At 36.5% G+C, this 6,000-nt stretch overlaps 1 protein-coding gene across 1 annotated transcript in view; it reads left to right on the top strand.

Moving 5' to 3' along the window:
* The first annotated feature begins 306 nt into the window (after positions 1–306).
* Positions 307–6,000, top strand: part of LOC124150950 (solute carrier family 23 member 1-like) — a 31,506-nt gene continuing 25,812 nt past the window's right edge. The window contains exon 1 of the mRNA XM_046523163.2: positions 307–350. The gene's annotated coding sequence lies outside the window, so the exon portion shown is untranslated. The remainder of the gene's footprint in view (positions 351–6,000) is intronic.

The following is a 6,000-nucleotide window of genomic DNA, read 5'->3' as shown; positions in this document are numbered from 1 at the left end:
ATATTGCTAAAAGCGGCGTAAAACCATACTCACTTGCTCATTCACTCAACAGTTTCCATTGTTTACATTCATTGTTTACTTATGCGAATCTTGCGAATAGAAAACTGCCTAGTATTATTTGCTAAACACAATAGATCAGTTTACTGTAATCACGTCTTAAATGTGCATGATCTATCGATGACATTGTTTAATTAACAGTTTCTGACCAGGTGCGCTAAGAAGCGATGATTCAAGCGTAGTGTTCAATTATTATACAGGTATATAAGCCCCATCATTAACAGGTTTATATTGTTTTGTGGTCTTGTGTCTTCAGTGCTTGTAGGTTGTTGGAAGACACGACGTTAAGCAAGGTGAGTGAGTGAGTGAGTTTATCATCTACGTCACATCGGCAATATTTCAGCCATATCGTGACGAGAAGTTATACAGTATTTATACATATATTTAAACCAAATAAGAACCTGTCAGTGATAGACAGTAAACATACTAGGATATCACAGATTTAATGTTTAAAACTAGCATACAACAATAAAAAGATGTCACTAAATAGTCATCGCCAGCATCTGAAGGTAGATCACCATGCTAGGGTCAATGGGGACTTACAGTTCTTTTGCTACCTGCATGGACCCCAGCCGGATTTACATCATCCCCTCAGCTGTTGGCGATTATTGACAAATTCAGCCAAAATTTAAAGGAACATATATGCTGCGATTAAAAACGTGGCAGAAATAAACATTCTTTGAAAGACGTGGTCTTACATACCCTCTCAGGGGGGCAATCATTTTACACTACTTTAACACCCTTCGAGGATATAGCCACTAACAATCTCAGTTATTGATTCATACTTCCAATTATAAAAGTTATGTATTTATGTACAAAATTTATCTATCAACATTTATGAATAAATTCAATTTCCTTTAACAAGAATTAAATGAGAACTTACCTGTGTTAAAAGGTCCTTCATAGCTGAAACTTTGAAATATTTATCCCTTGTGATGGAAAAATCAATGCAGTCAAGCAGCACATGCTTGACCGTGATTCTTTCATCACAAGGCATGCAGAATGGAGGATCCTCACCTTTTAATATATATTCATGAGTATAACGAGAATGGCCAATGCGACATCGTCTTAAAATTACCTCGTCAAATCTGGACTGACAGCCCAAGTAGGTATGACCGATATTTGCTTTTATTGCATGTAATTTATGTATACCCACTTGGTTGTCCCACTTTTTCTGCATTAGATATCTGACGAAACATCTAATGACAGGTTTATAATCACTGTATGGTACAAGAAGTGGCGTCACAGATTTGTTGAGTGCTGCTTTTGCAGCATCAGCCATTGCATTACCAACAATTCCAACATGGCTGGGTAACCAACAAAAGATGATGTCGTATTGGCCAGTAGCAAGTTTATTTTGTAAAATTGGAGGCTGACACGAAGAATTTTTAACAGCCTGAAGACAGGAGAGAGTCTGAAATTCCTTATGTTTAGTCTGTTTATTAATATATTCTAAAGCAGTTAAAATAGTCTTTGATTCAGCTGTGAAAATGGATGAATTATCAGGTCATCGAGTTGATAAGGTTCTGGATCCAATGATAGTGGCGCTGCCAACGGCATCACCATCCTTGGATCCATCAGTAAATATAGATTTGTAAGTATCATATTCACTTCTTAACTGATTATATTCTTGTTGATATTGTAGTTGATTAGTGTCAGATTTCTTTAGTTTAGATAAGGTAAGATCCACCTGTGGCTTTACCAACTGCCAAGGAGTAGAAGAAAGCAGGCGAAAAGGAGCTATATTTTCGAGATCAATATTTGCAGCAGTAATAAAAGGTTTAATTCTTATTCCGAGAGGCGGAATAAGAGATGACTTCTTACTGTACAGATCCTCACAAAGAGAATTAAATACACAATTGTATGCAGGGTTAGATGGATTAGAATTTAACTTTGTGATATACTGCAAAGATAGTTAAATACGGCGTAGTTTAAGTGGCGGCTCATCGGCCTCAACGTATAGGCTGTCAATGGGAGAAGTTCTGAAAGATCCAAGACAAAGTCTTAGACCCTGGTGATGTATGGGATCGAGTAAGTTAAGGTTACTTTTACAAGCTCCACCATAGATGATGGAGCCATAATCGAACTTAGAACGGACAAGTGATCTATATAAGTGAAGGAGGGTCGTTTGATCTCCTCCCCACTTGGAATTAGAAACAACCTTTAATAGATCTAGTGCCTTCAGACATTTAGCTTTCAAATATTTAATATGTGGTAAAAACGTAAGGTGATGATCAAAAATTATTCCTTAAAAGTTAGCTTCTTTTACAACTTTAATTGGAGTTCCAGATAGATGTAAATCTGGGTCCTTATGTGGTTTATATTTTCGACAGAAATGAATGCAATTTGTTTTAGACGTAGAAAACTTGAATCCGTTCTGCTCTGCCCAAACATTGATTTTATTAAGACAAAGTTGCAACTGTCTCTCAATCGTGTGCATATTTTTTACCTCGATATGATACATTAAAATCATCAACGAACAAAGACCCGTCAACAGAGTCATTTAAAACCTTGGATAAACTATTTATTTTTATGGTAAAGAACGTTACTGATAATATGCTACCTTGTGGGACACCTTGATCTAGATCGTAAAAATCAGACATGGTTGATCCCACACGAACCTTGAAATTTCTATCTGTTAAAAACCGATCTACAAAATAAGGCAAACGCCCTCTCAATCCCATGTCATAAAGATCTTTTAAAATTCCATGTCCCCAGGTGGTATCATATGCTTTTTCTAAATAAAAATATATTGATACCGCATGTTGTTTATTAATTAAAGCATTTTTCACAAATGTTCCAGTCTAACCAAATGGTCAACTGTACTTCTATTTTTTCTAAAACCACATTGAACATTAGTTAAAAGATTATTTGTTTCTAAATACCATATACGTCGGTTATTTACAATTCTTTCCATGGTCTTGCATACACAGCTAGTAAGCGATATCGGCCTATAATTAGAAGGATCAGTATGATCCCGGCCAGGTTTTGGTATTGGTATCAGAACAGCATTTCGCCATGATGAAGGGAAATTCCCCGTTGTCCAGATATGGTCAAAAATATTTAATAATGTTTCTGAACATGACTCGGGTAAATGTTTGAGTAACTAATAATGAATATTTTCAGCACCCGTGGCTGTATCATGAGCTTGCCCTAGGGCGGTATGCAGCTCATGGATGGAAAAAAAATCGTATAATCTTCATCATTATCAGAATTAAAATTAATTTTCTTTTTTTCTTGTTGGTCTTTAAATTTTTGAAATTTTGGTGTATAATTGGATGAGGAGGAATGTTTAGCTAAAGTTTCTCCTAATTTGTTTGCTATATCACATTTATCGGTTAATAGTTTACACCTTCCTTAAGATGGTGAACACAAGATTTGATCCTTTACCCTTTATCCGTTGCACCATATTCCAAACCATAGATATTGGTGTACGGGTATTTATTTTAGAGACATAGCTTTGCCATGATAGGCGTTTATTTTGTTTAAATGCTCGACGAGCTTTTGCATTTCACATTTTAAATCTATTTAAATTGTGGACAGTTGACTGGCGGCGAAAATATTTCTCTGCCTTTTTCCTCGCTTTTCTCGCTTGTTTACATTCGGTGTTAAACCATGGTTTACGTATATGTGGAATTGTAGAGGATTTAGGAATGCATTCGTCAGCAATTCCATTTAAAATGTCAGAAAAATCCTGAATTGGATCGGTAAAAACAGTGAAACATTCGGGTTTAAATATATTTAAGCACATTGTTTGAAATAAAGACCAGTTTGCCTTTGTAAAATGCCATCTTGTAGAAGGTGGAACATCAGTCAGATTGACAGTTGATAGAATAGTTGGGAAATGGTCACTTCAACAAAGATCATTGTGGACTGACCAATCAAAATCATTGAGCAGATTAGAGTCAGTAAGTGACAAATCCAAATAAGAGTAAGTGCTAGTTGCAGGATGCAGATAAGTGTGGGTGTCATCATTAAAGATACACAGATCATTATTTGATATAAAATCTTCAAGTACTTTACCTTTAGTATTTGTGCTTGTACCACCCCAGAGTGGATTGTGGCCATTCGAATCACCCATGATTATACATGGTTTAGGGAGTTGATCGTAAAGATTTTGAAGACCAGACTGCTGGAGAGCTGATGACGGTGGAACATAAAGAGAACACAATGTAAATGCAACCTGCAAAGTAAGTCGCACTGCAATGGTTGCAGATTAGTATTAAGTACAACAGCACTGTGGATAACATTCGGTCGCACAATGATTGAAGATCCTCCATTGGCCATATCACCTGGATCAGAAAACGAATGATATGCACTGAATTGACGTAAATTAAAATTGTCTGTCTGCTTTACATATGTCGCTTGTAAGCAGAATGCTGATGGATTAAAATCTAGGACTAATAGATGTAGTTCATTAATATTAGTCTTTATCCCTCTACAATTCCACTGTACAATATTAGTTGAAAAAACTTTTCGGGGGATTGACAGGAGATCAACCCCTCATCTTCCTTGAGGGCGACAAGCTATGTGCCCTTTGATGGCTGATTTCGGACACATCCATGTCCTCAAGTGATCCATACCTATTAAAAAGTTGGATCTTATTTTCTGCCCCTTTTGAGGCTCTACCACTCTGATACCTTTTGGAAGATTCTGCTTTTGGTTTGGACTTAATTTGTTTGATACTTTTGTCTGAGTTAGATGGTTGAGCTAATTTTGCTGATTACTGTTCCTGAGTTAATGTTGATTCCTTATCACAAGATGCCTTGGACTGAATGATTTCCTGTGACGTGTTGATTGTTTGAGAACTAGAATTCTCCTGTGAAGGTCTCACCTGAACTGCTGCAGACAATAACGTTAGACAAGATGTTTTAGTCCACATGTAGTCGGTCTGGCTACCTGTGGAGTGACATGTTACACGTTTAGGCTTAGAGACCTGTACAGAAGCGGAAAGAGCAGTAGAATAGGTTGGACCTGGATGTTCCTGATCAAGAACAATCTTTTTGTCATCGAAAAAAAGAAATGTTGCGTTCGTGCTTGACTCGTGAAATGTTAGACTGGAGTTTCCAAGTTGGACATTCCTTGGATGAAGAGGGGTGGTTTCCAGAGCAGTTCACACAGAGTGGAGGTTTATCACAGATGATATAAACCTATCACTGATATGTCCCATTATACTGGAGGTAATGTTATGTAATGACATCTTGCTGAGTTGGAGGTTTTACTTTTTAAAAGTAAGACCCAGTAGCAGGTCTTACTTTTGAAAGTAAGACCTCTTATCGGGTCTTACTGTTTAAAGTAAAACCTTGCCCTGATTTCGAAACAAACCAAGTTTTCAGTCAAAACCGGATTTACGACATTAGAAAATTTAGCCCACATGAACACTTCAGTGTGATATTTTGTACAAAGTTACAGTATAGGTTGAAATCAGACTTTAGTGTCGGAAACATGTAGAGAAATTTAGTCAGAAATCTTTTTGAGTAAGAATTTTCAAGTTTGTTTCGAGAAATCGGAGCCCATTTCAGATACCTGATTTTCTTAGTCCTTCAAAAATAATTAATAACAAACCAATTTTTCAACAATTCTTTATTTCAGTTGAAATTAATAGTTAACGAATACTGCTTGTCTTTGCATTTTCCACAGTTAACAGAAACTTTTGATTCTGGTTAGGAAGTTTGAGGAGTTGGTTCAGAATCAACTTTTCTCTTTCTGTCGGGGACAACGCATAACAGGTCGGAAACTGATGCCTTTTGGTCATCTGAAGACCTCTTGTACACCCGAACGGCCTCACTGCGGTGACCTGAAATTCAATTAAATAAAGTATTAAATTGACGAACCAAATTCAATCTATTACAACAGATTCCAATCCTCTAAAATGAGAATGCATTTAAATAGTTGTTATACATACATGCTGCATAAATACATTCTCCAAACTGTACAGTTCAG

Source organism: Haliotis rufescens, unplaced genomic scaffold (assembly GCF_023055435.1).
Source record: "Haliotis rufescens isolate VD_foot unplaced genomic scaffold, xgHalRufe1.0.p SCAF_12, whole genome shotgun sequence".
NCBI lineage: Eukaryota > Metazoa > Mollusca > Gastropoda > Lepetellida > Haliotidae > Haliotis > Haliotis rufescens.
The sequence above is the reverse complement of the archived record's forward strand: the minus strand, read 5'-3'. Positions and strand labels throughout refer to the sequence as shown.